Source organism: Oncorhynchus mykiss, chromosome 9 (assembly GCF_013265735.2).
Source record: "Oncorhynchus mykiss isolate Arlee chromosome 9, USDA_OmykA_1.1, whole genome shotgun sequence".
NCBI classification, from domain to species: domain Eukaryota; kingdom Metazoa; phylum Chordata; class Actinopteri; order Salmoniformes; family Salmonidae; genus Oncorhynchus; species Oncorhynchus mykiss.
The window spans coordinates 62,296,608-62,309,247 of record NC_048573.1 but is presented as its reverse complement, the minus strand read 5'-3'; the positions used below and the strand labels follow the sequence as shown (position 1 = coordinate 62,309,247).

Below are 12,640 nucleotides of genomic sequence, written 5' to 3'. Positions count from 1 at the left end.
CCAATATCCAGCAACTTCGCACAGCCATTGAAGAGGAGCGGGACAACATTCCACAGGACACAATCAACATCCTGATCAACTCTATGGGAAGGAGATGTGTCACGCTGCACGAGGGAAATTGTGGTCACACCAGATACTGATCCACGCCCCTACGCCCCTTTTTAAGGTATCTCTGTGACAAGCAGATGCATATCTGTATTCCCGGTATTCATGTGAAATCCATAGATTAGGACCTAATTAATTAATTAATTAATTAATTTGTTTTAGTTCACTGATTTCCTTATATGAACTGTAACTCAGTAAAATCTTTGAAATTGTTGCATGTTGCGTTTATTCTTGTTCAGTATATATATGACTCCTTACAGGTGCTCGGTGTATATAGTCAGGTTATCGTTAATCATTGTGTATTTATTATTCATTCCTTGTGCTACTATTTTTCTATTATTTCTCTATTTTCCTTCTCTCTGCATTGTTGGGAAGGGCCCGTTAGTAAGCATTTAACTGTTAGTCTACACCTGTTGTTTACTAAGGATGTGACAAATACAATTTGATTTGATCACATCAAATCAGGATATACTGTAAGCCTTCCTTGCAAGATGCATAAATGGGCAGTCATGTAAACACAATCAAGTGTGTGTACATGTATGTGATGTGAAAAGCGCGCCTGCATCCTCACAGAGTGATTCGCTGTGCCCTTTAAGAACTCACATCTGCAAAGTCGACTGTGACGCAAACGATTGCGTAACCATCTTCTGATTCAAGAAAACGTTTATTACCCAATACACTTTTCACAGTGTCTTCATTTACACCAAACACGGCCCTCCTTGAACAAATAAAGACAGCTAAATCAGTGTCCTGGTGCTGTCAGTTTTCTAGTCTAACCTGAATCACTATACCCTAATCAAACCTGGCAACTTCAATTTGGTTCAATTTAGAAAGCAGCAGCTATGATGAGCATCATTCTAGAGATAATCATTCTAGAAATGTTATTGGATTTTATTAGGATCTCTTTTAGTCCTCATTTTAACTAATCTTCCAAGAGTCCTGAAACATGAAAATACAATTTATAATATGATCACATTTTCACATATAACAAACACACTGTTACAAACATACATAATACACTGACATATTGACCCGAAAAATACTCGTAATGGTCTGAAAATATAGATTGAATCCTTTATCTACCACAACCAGAATTCTCCGGTTGGAACATTATTGATGTTTTATGTTAAAAACATCCTAAAGATTGATTCCATACATCGTTTGACTTGTTTCTACGACCTATAACGGAACTTTTCGAGTTTTTGTCTGGACGTAGTGCTCGCGTCTCATGAAGATGGATTACTGGGCTGAACACGCTAACAACAAGTGGCTATTTGGACATAAATTATGGACTTTATGGAACAAATCAGTAATTTATTGTCGAACTGACTTGCCTAGTTAAATAAATGTATTGTCGAACTGGGATTCCTGGGAGTGCATTCTAATGAAGATCATCAAAGGTAAGTGAAAATGTATAATGTTATTTCTAACTTCTGTTGACTCCAACATGGCGGATATTTCTTTGGCTGGATTGGGCTCTGAGCGCCGTACTCAGATTGTTTTTTCCGTAAAGTTTTTTTGAAATCTGACACAGCGGTTGCATTAAGGAGAAGTCTATCCTTAATTCTGTGAATAACACTTGTATATTTTATTAATGTTTATTATGAGTATTTCTGCAAAATCACCAGATGTTTTGGAATCAAAACATTACTACATGTAACGCGCCAATGTAAACTGAGATTTTTGGATATAAATATGCACATTATCGAACAAAACATAATGTAGTGTATGTGTAGCCTGTGTAGCCTTGGCGGGGCTGCAGCTAGCAGTTTCATGATTGACTCGAGGGGCTTGTGGTCGGATTCCACAATGACTTGTCGTCCATATACGTACTGATGGAAAAGCTTACATCCGAACAGAATGGCTTAGAGCTCCTTTTTGATTTGAGCGTAGTTGATTTCACAGTCTGTGAGAGATTTGGAAGCATAGCCAATGGGCTTTCCTTCTTCCTTTTTATTCATTATTTCACCAGGTAATTTGACTGAGAACATGTTCTCATTTACAGCAACAACCTGGGGAATAGTTACAGGGGAGAGGAAGGGGATGAATGAGCCAATTGTAAATTGAGGATTATTAGGTGACCGTGATGGTTGAGGGCCAGATTGGGAATTTAGCCAGGACACCGGGGTTAACGCCCCTACGATAAGTGCCATGGGATCTTTAATGACCTCAGAGAGTCAGGACACCCGTTTAATGTCCCATCCGAAAGACAGCACCCTACAAAGGGCAGTGTCCCCAATCACTGGGGCATTGGGATATTTTTTAGACCAGAGGAAAGAGTGCCTCCTACTGGCCCTCCAACACCACTTCCAGCAGCATCTGGTCTCCCATCCAGGGACTGACCAGGACCAACCCTGCTTAGCTTCAGAAGCAAGCCCACAGTGGTATGCAGGGTGGTATGCTGCTGGCATTAACTACTTCTTGCAGTAGCACTGCCCCTAGTCCATACTTTGACACATCCACTTGGAGTCTGAGTTCTTGGTTGGGGTCATAGTAGGCAAGGATTGGTCCTGGTTCTCTCGTGATCAAGTCTTTCACTCTCTGGAAAGCAATGTCATGTTGCTTGTCCCAGAGAAACTCACTGGACTGCTTTTGCAGCAGATGCAGGGGTGCATTAGCATTGAAGAGGCTGGGTGTGAACTTGGCTAAGAAGTTGACCATGCCAAGCACTGTTTCCAGCTCTGCACAGTTCTTTGGTGGCTCCATTTATTTTATGGCTGAGATCTTCTGTGGATCTGGCTTGATTCCATTCACTGTGAGAAGATGTCCGAAGTAGCTGACCTCTGTAGCGCCGACTGTGCTCTTCTCGGGGTTGAGCCGGACTCCTCTCTCGCGGGACCTTTGCAGCATCGCGCGGAGGTTTCTGTCGTGTTCCTCTTTGGTTCGACCATAGACAAGGATGTCGTCCACAATTGCCACAACTCCGTCGAGGCCTTCGTACACTTCGTTGATCTTTCGCTGAAACTCATCCTGGGCTGAGATAATTCCAAAAGGCAGGTGACGGAACCTGTAGCGTCCAAACGGAGTGTTGAAAGTTGTGAGCTTAGATGAACTTGACAGCCCAGTAGTCTGATCTGGCGTCCATGACACTGAAGTAGCGTGCTCCTGCTAGCTTGTGTGATGCCATCTAGCGTCTGTAAATGGTAATGGGGGGTGTTTGATACTCTGAGCTTGCCTGTGCGTGCTTTCTCCACCACCACTAACACGTATATCCAACCTGTCACTTCTGTAACCTTGGTGACTATGTCAGATTGCTCCATGCTCAACAACTCTTTCTTCAGACGGGTGCAGAGAGAAAGGGGACTCTTTCTCGGTGAATAGACCACAGGGGTTGCGTCTGGGTCAAGGAGAAATGGTACATTCTCCTGGGAATAGTCCTATTCCTGTAAAAACATCAGCAAACTCCTCCATTACATTCTCTTTCTCTCCTGGTGCTGTCACTGATAAAACTAGGTTGATGAGGTCCATGCTTTAAGACCTAGCAATGCAGGTGCTCGAGTGTCAACAATGTAAAATTCCAACACCATGTCACTTTCCTTGTATTTGCATTTGAAAGTGCATGTGCCTTTTACTGGGAGCTGTTCACCACCATAACCAGTCAGTCAAATCAAATACAATTTTATTGGTCACATACACATGCTTAGCAGACTGCTCGTGGTGGGCTGTAGCTCTCGCTCAGATGTCAAGCTGCAGTACTTATTCAGAGGAATAATGTTTACTTGTGCACCAGTGTCTAGTTTGAACTTTAGCTCTGTGCCTTGTGTTCCTATCTCAATGTCAGCAAAAGCGTGCTCTGTCTCTGATATTTGATTTTTCTGTGTCACTGAATCAATAAACAGTTCCTCAGCATTTGACTCTGACTGACATTTCATCTTCAATCACTGCGTGTACTGTTTCTCCACGGTAAGATCTGCACACTTTTGCAAAGTGATTCCATTTTCCACATTTTATAAGGGCAAAAGGCGAGACCCAAATGCAGACACAGGAGGCAGATGGTTGAGCTCCGATATTTATTTTAGCAAAAGGGGTAGGCAAAAGGCAGGTCGGGTACAGGTGATAGTTCATAAACCAGGTTAGAGTCCAAACGGTACAAGATGATAGGCAGGCTCGTGGTCAGGGGCAGGCAGAGTGGTCAGTCAGGCGGGATCAGAGTCAGGACCAGAGTCAGGACAGGCAAGGGTCAAAACCAGGAGGGCGAGAAAAGGGAGTTAAAGCAGGAGCTGAGACACAAAAACGCTGATTGACTTGACAAACAAGACGAACTGGCACAGAAAGACAGGAAACCCAGGGATACAGTCCCGCAAAACCTTCAATTTATTATATTTACAGTGCCTTGCGAAAGTATTCGGCCTCCTTGAACTTTGCGACCTTTTGCCACATTTCATGCTTCAAACCTAAAGATATAAAACTGTATTTTTTTGTGAAGAATCAACAACAAGTGGGACACAATCATGAAGTGGAACGGCATTTATTGGATATTTCAAACTTTTTTAACAAATCCAAAGCTGAAAAATTGGGCGTGCAAAATTATTCAGCCCCCTTAAATGAATACTTTGTAGCGCCACCTTTTGCTGCGATTACAGCTGTAAGTCGCTTGGGGTATGTCTCTATTAGTTTTGCACATCGAGAGACTGACATTTTTTCCCATTCCTCCTTGCAAAACAGCTCGAGCTCAGTGAGGTTGGATGGAGAGCATTTGTGAACAGCAGTTTTCAGTTCTTTCCACAGATTCTTGATTGGATTCAGGTCTGGACTTTGACTTGGCCATTCTAACACCTGGATATGTTTATTTTTGAACCATTCCATTGTAGATTTTGCTTTATGTTTTAGGTCAACATTGGATCATTCAGAGATCCTCACTGAACTTCTGGAGAGAGTTTGCTGCACTGAAAGTAAAGGGGCTGAATAATTTTGCACGCCCAATTTTTCAGTTTTTGATTTGTTAAAAAAGTTTGAAATATCCAATAAATGTAGTTCCACTTCATGATTGTGTCCCACTTGTTGTTGATTCTTCACAAAAAAAATACAGTTTTATATCTTTATGTTTGAAGCCTGAAATGTGGAAAAAGGTCGCAAAGTTCAAGGGGGCCGAATACTTTCGCAAGGCACTGTAAATGGTTCTAAAGTATTGTTTGAATTTATATATTGTAAGGTTTCTGGTTTGCTCAGATAAATTATTACATTTCTTTATTGCTCTAAATCTTTTCGGTCTGGATAGATGGTGGACTATATTCCTAGTATTTACTCAATGTTTGTCTCTTATCAACGGAATACTGTTGTGAATATAGTTTGGCCGTTTTAAATCGTATACATTGTGAAATAAAATGAGCATGTTTTTTTTATTATCTTGTTGATTGATTACCAACCAAGAGCATTGTGCATGACTACAACATAACCATATCTCCACCTTAAAACAATCCTTGCTGCTTTGTTCTGTTCAATCTGCAGCCTCCTAACTTCACATGCTGATGCATTTCCCCAGACCACAGAACAGTAGTTCACCTGACTCCCAATTAACTCTTGGGTTGTTTGTTTAAGAATCTTTCCCGGTAAATATTTAGCTATCCTTCTGATCATGCATGCAGTTTAAGTAGACTATATCCATGAATGTTTATCAAAGCTAAAATATGAATATTATTTATGTTGACTAAGTTAAAAGCTCATGTATTTTGTTAGGAAGGCTACATACATTAACCTGAGCTATATGCAACCCTTTCCTTGTCAAGAGGAGATCAATAGAGCATGTATTCATTATAGTTGAAGTTACTATGACACACAAACTCAGATTTTAACATTGGATTAAAATACCAGGGAGTTACTCTAGAGTCCCGATACAGTTGCCTGTTGAGGTAAAAAAGTATCCTTCACCAATCAGACTTGTTGATTCAGGCAACGCTTTTCCTTCATGATGGGATACAGTTTTTTCTCCCGTCATTGATCTGGGTGGGGAAGTGATCATTCATTCCAAAATCAGGGTTTCTGATTTCTCTGCCCCTGCTCTTTGCCATTCCCTTTTGCTTAAAATATTCAAAACATGCAATAATAGCCCATGTCCTATTCCCAGAGGCTTTACCCATTCTATGGACTCTGGAGGAACTGACATTATGTACGACATCAGTGGGCAGTTTCAGTTGAGTTGACATAAAATGTTGAACAGTGTCTGCTGTTGTCATTCTCCGGTATCCTTGAAAAGATTGTCCCGCATTGATCGACACCGTACATCAAGGAAAGATTTTTAAAGTTGTTTGTTCTCCCTTTGCACCACCTCCACCTTGCTATGAATAGAGTCTACAGTACCTTTCAGCTCCGTGTTCTCTTTCCTTAGATCATCAATCTGACGTTGGCTGAATCTAGATGGGCACATAATGCATTGATGTCCTCTCATAGTATATCCAAGATATCAAGTTTGGCAAGCCTTTCATTGATGGATTTTAACAAGTCAACATCCATATCCGTAAACATCTCCCCACCTAATTAAATTAAATTCAGTTCAAGGCGCTTTATTGGTATGGGAAACAAATGTTAACTTTGCCAAAGCAAGTAGATAATATATACAAGTGAAATAAACAATAAAAATGAACAGTAAACATTACACTCACACAAGTTCCTAAAGTATAAAGACATTTCAAATGTCATATTATGTCTATATACAGTGTTGTAACGATGTGCAAATGGTTAAAGTACAAAAGGGAAAATAAATAAACATAAATATGGGTTGTATTTACAATGATGTTTGTTCTTCACTGGTTGCCCTTTTCTTGTGGCAACAGGTCACAAATATTGCTGCTGTGATTGCACACTGTGGTATTTCACCCAGTAGACATAGGAGTTTATCAAAATCGGGTTTGTTTTTGAATTCTTTGTGGATCTGTGTAATCTGAGGGAAATACAGTGAGCAACATAAATCATTGGACAGTGACCATTTGTTTTGTTATTTTTGTTCTGTACTCTAGCACTTTGAGTTTGAAAGGATACAATGACAATGAGGGTGAAGGGCAGACTGTCAGCTTTAATTTGAGGGTATTTTCATACATATATGATGAAACGTTTAGAAATGACAGCACCTTTTGTACATGGTCCACCCATTTTAAGGTACTACAAGTATTTGTTGAATTGGCTTCACAGATGTGTGTCGTTAGGCAGGTGTATTCATTTGTGTCGTTAGTGAATGCAGGATATGCTGTTGATGAATAGCATTGATTCTAGACTTTGCTATTGCCTTTTGAGGTTGTTGTTGGGGTGTGACAACATGAGGAAGACAGCAGTGTCGATGCAAATTAAGCTGGCTGTCATAAGGCTCAGAAATGAAAATCAATCAGGAACATTGCACCCTGGGCATGTCCAAGTCAACGGTTTGGTTCATTATTAACAAGACAAAAACAACCGGTGAACTCAATTATGTCAAAAGACCCGGTAGACTGAGGAAGACCACTGTAGTGGATGACTGCAGAATACTCTCTATTGTGAAGAAAACCCCCCTGACAACAGCCCAACAGATCAAAAACACTCTCCTGGATGCAGGTGTAGATGTGTCAAAGTCTACCATACGTAGAAGACTACACCAGCAGGACTACAGAGGATACACTACAAGATGCAAACCACTGATAAGCCTGAAGAACAGAAAGGCCAGATTACAGTTTGCTAAAAAAGCACCTAAAAGAGCCCCAAGAATTCTGGAAAAAAGTATTGTGGACAGATGAGACAAAGATTAATATGTACCAGAGTGATGGAAAGAGGAAAGTCTGGAGAAAAAAAGACATGCCCATGATCCAAAGCATACCACCTCATCCATTAAACATGGTGGAGGGGGTGTTATGGCTTGGGCCTGTATGGCTGCCAGGGAAACAGGCTCACTTGTCTTCGTCGATGATGTGACTCCAGTCAGAAGTAGAATAATGAATTCTGAAGTCTACAGAAATATTTTATCTGCTCATATAAAACCAAATGCCTCCAAACTCATTGGATGGCACTTCATCATGCAACAAGACAATGACCCTAAACATACTGCTAGAGCAACGAAGGGGTATTGATGGCCAAAAAGTGGAAAATCCTTGACTGGACGAGTCAATCACCGGATCTGAATCCAATTGAACATGCATTTTACATGCTGAAGAGGCGACTGAAGGCAATAAGTCCCTGAAACAAGCAGGAACTGAAGATGGCTGCAGTACAGGCCTGGCAGAGCATCACCAGGGAAGATACCCAGCGTCTGGTAATGTCGATGCATCGCAGACTTCAAGCAGTCATTGCATGCAAAGGATATGCGACCAATTAACAATGATTACTTTATTCTACATTATCTTAAACTGTCCAATGTTTTTTGATGCCCAAAAATAGGGGGGACTATGTACAAAAGCTTCTATAATTTCTAAACGGTTAATCCGATATGTATGAAAATACCCTCAAATTAAAGCTGACAGTCTGCACTTCACCCTAATTATCATTGTATCCTTTCAAACTCAGAGTGCTAGATTATAGAACCAAAATAACAAAAGAATGGTCACTGTCCAATGATTTATGGTACTCACTGTATGTGTCTCTAATATGGTCATACATTTGGCAGGAGGTTAGGAAGTGCAGCTCAGTTTCCACCTCATTTTGTGGGCAGTGTGCACATAGCCTGTCTTCTCTTGAGAGCAAGTCTGCCTACGGCGGCTTCTCTCAATAGTAAGGCTATGCTCACTGAGTCTGTACATATTCAAAGCTTTTCTTATATTTGGGTCAGTCACAGTGGTCAGGTATTCTGCCACTGTGTACTCTCTGTTTAGGGCCAAATAGCATTCTAGTTTACTCTGTTTTTTGTTAATTCTTTCCAATGTGTCAAGTAATTATCTTTTTGTTTTCTCATGATTTGGTTAGGTCTAATTGTGTTGCTGTCCTGGGGCTCTGTGGGGTCTGTTTGTGAACAGAGCCCCAGGACCAGCTTGCTTTGGGGACTCTTCTCCAGGTTCATCTCTCTGTAGGTGATGGCTTTGTTATGAAAGGTTTGGGAATCGCTTCCTTTTAGGTGGTTGTAGAATTTAGCGTCTCTTTTCTGGATTTTGATCATTAGCGGGTATCGGACTAATTCTGCATGCAGAGTCTCAATTTGGTGTTTGTCCCATTTTGTGAATTATTGGTTGGTGAGCGTACCCCAGACCTCACAAGCAATGGGTTCTATAACTGATTCAAGTATTTTTAGCCAGATCCTAATTTGTATGTCGAATGGTATGTTCCTTTTGATGGCATAGATGTCCCTTCTTGTCTTGTCACTCAGATCGTTCACAGCTTTGTGGAAGTTACCTGTGGCACTGATGTTTAGGCCAAGGTATGTATAGTTTTTTGTGTGCTCTAGGGCAACGGTGTCTAGATGGAATTTGTATTTGTGGTCCTGGCGACTGGACCTTTTTTGGAACACCATTATTTTGGTCTTACTGAGATTTACTGTCAGGGCCCAGGTCTGGAAGAATCTGTGCAGAAGATCTAGGTGCTGCTAGATCCTTGGTTGGTGACAGAAGCACCAGATCATCAGCAAACAGTAGACATTTGACTTCAGATTCTAGTAGGGTGAGGGGATGGTTTGATTAGGGAAGGTTTGATTCCATCGTTGATACCACTTAGTTTGTTTGTTTTGTTGATTGGGTTTGTTGTCCTCAACAGTGCTTGAATCCTCAGAAACCAGCGACATGTTTCTTTGAGCTCGTAAGTATCTCTTGTCAATGAATCGTTCAAGCTCTTCAATGGATTCTGAATCATCCAGCATGTTTGCAGGCAGGGTAAAACAAAAAGAACGAAACAATGGATGTATCTTTCCAGACCTGTACAGTCCATCGGTAGATACACCCAATAAAAAATACAAATTCAACGATTGTGTACTCACTTATGCCTGTAATATTGAAATATTTCCTGCAAACAATTAACAGAGGGAGGGAAAAGTGTGGTTCCTGTTAAAAATGCTGGGTAAAACCTGAATGCAGCCTGCATGCCAAATGAGAAAATCATTCTAGAGATAATGTAAAGGCATGTCTCGCAACACAGACAAAAGTGTACTCCAACAAAGCTATGATGCCTTTAGCTTGATAACTATTTTGGTGCATATTTTGTACGGCCCATTAACCACATTACATCACAGTGGTGAAGCTTCATTTGCCAAGACACCATTGTCTCATTAGTGAATATAGACTTGATGAAAGAGTTCTCAAAGAATTCATATGGTGCTCCTTTAAGGGAGGAATGTTAAGAAAGAATCTAAGTATTAGATTAGAATCATTAGATGTCCTGAGACTTTGTCCGGGACATTCACCCATGGACTGGGGTGTATTCATTACATCTTGCAACGGAAACCAACAGCGCAAGCAAACAGAGCAAAAGGAACGAAACGGGGAGGGACCTACCTTAATTTGTACAATAGAAACTATTGTTTTCGTTGCAAAATGTTTTGCAACAGAATCTGTGTAATGAATTCACCCCTGGTGTATAGGTATAGGACATTGATTTAGCTTAAATTATTTTTCATGACAAACACACAAACAGCCTATTGAAGAGACTGGAACACAATGTTCCCATCGTGGTCAAGCTCTATTCGAATAATAAGTTATCTAATTAAAAGCAATAAACAGTGAAGGATTGACTGGAGGATTGTACTGCCTTTCTTTTAGGATGATTTAAAATAGCTCCAACATTGACCTAGATAAAGGAATGCCAGTGACAGTGCACTCAGTCAGATCCCATCAGACCCACTGTGATCAGCTGAGTTTCATAATGGTATCAGCAGCACTGAGCACGGCAGCAGCCATCAACTACTATTCACATACTTAAATAATACAATGTTTTCTCCTCCCTAGAGCTCTCTTTTTGACATGCATAAATATGCATTGAACAATTTGCTGTTACAGTCTGATCTGCTATTTGTTGTTACAGTCTGATCTGACCATTTGTTGTTACTGTCTGATCTGACCATTTGTTGTTACTGTCTGATCTGACCATTTGTTGTTACAGTCTGATCTGACAATTTGTTATTACCATCTGACAATTTGTTGTTACAGTCTGATCTGACCATTTGTTGTTACTGTCTGATCTGACCATTTGTTGTTACCATCTGACAATTTGTTGTTACAGTCTGATCTGACAATTTGTTGTTACAGTCTGATCTGACCATTTGTTGTTACTGTCTGATCTGACCATTTGTTGTTACAGTCTGATCTGACCATTTGTTGTTACTGTCTGATCTGACCATTTGTTGTTACAGTCTGATCTGACAATTTGTTGTTACCATCTGACAATTTGTTGTTACAGTCTGATCTGCCCATTTGTTGTTACAGTCTGATCTGACCATTTGTTGTTACTGTCTGATCTGACCATTTGTTGTTACAGTCTGATCTGACAATTTGTTGTTACCATCTGACAATTTGTTGTTACAGTCTGATCTGCCCATTTGTTGTTACAGTCTGATCTGACCATTTGTTGTTACTGTCTGATCTGACCATTTGTTGTTACAGTCTGATCTGACAATTTGTTGTTACCATCTGACAATTTGTTGTTACAGTCTGATCTGACAATTTGTTGTTACAGTCTGATCTGACCATTTGTTGTTACTGTCTGATCTGACCATTTGTTGTTACAGTCTGATCTGACCATTTGTTGTTACTGTCTGATCTGACCATTTGTTGTTACTGTCTGATCTGACCATTTGTTGTTACTGTCTGATCTGACCATTTGTTGTTACTGTCTGATCTGACCATTTGTTGTTACAGTCTGATCTGACAATTTGTTGTTACAGTCTGATCTGACAATTTGTTGCCGTTTACCATAAACTACTGCATTTCCAATATAAGCTGTTCAATATTCCATCAAGTCATGACACAAATTAAAAACAATGTAACGATTCTCCTCTTGTGAAGTAGAGGCGGACCAAAGCGCAGCGTGGTGGTTGTTCATTGTACTTTATTTACGACACTATACAAGAACAAACTAAGAAAAAACAAGAAACGTGAGAACTCAAAACAGTCCTATCCTGTGACACCAAACACAGTGACAGGAACAATCACCCACAAACACACAGTGAAACCCAGGCTACCTAAGTATGATTCTCAATCAGAGACAACTAATGACACCTGCCTCTGATTGAGAACCATACTAGGCCGAAAACATAGAAATGCCCCAAAACATAGAAAAACAAACATAGACTGCCCACCCAACTCACGCCCTGACCATACTAAATAAATACAAAACAACAGAAATAGAGGTCAGAACGTGACAGTACCCCCCCCCAAAGGTGCGGACTCCGGCCGCAAAACCTTGACCTATAGGGGAGGGTCTGGGTGGGCGTCTGTCCGCGGTGGCGGCTCTGGCGCGGGACGCGGACCCCACTTCACCATTGTCTTAGTCCGCCTTATTGTCCGCCTCCCTGGCTTACTCACCATGGCCACCCCTCTCAATGACCTCACTGGACAGAGGGGCTGCTCGGGACAGAGGGGCAGCTCGGGACAGAGGTGAAGCAGCTGCTCGGGACCGAGGGACAACTGCTCGGGACAGAGGGGCAGTAGCAGCTCGGGAC

At 41.0% G+C, this 12,640-nt stretch overlaps 1 protein-coding gene across 3 annotated transcripts in view; it reads right to left on the bottom strand.

Annotated features, from left to right (window-relative positions):
- Window positions 1-12,640, bottom strand: part of LOC110532593 (arf-GAP with coiled-coil, ANK repeat and PH domain-containing protein 3) — a 97,900-nt gene that overhangs the window by 14,436 nt on the left and 70,824 nt on the right. The gene's annotated exons all lie outside the window — the stretch shown is intronic.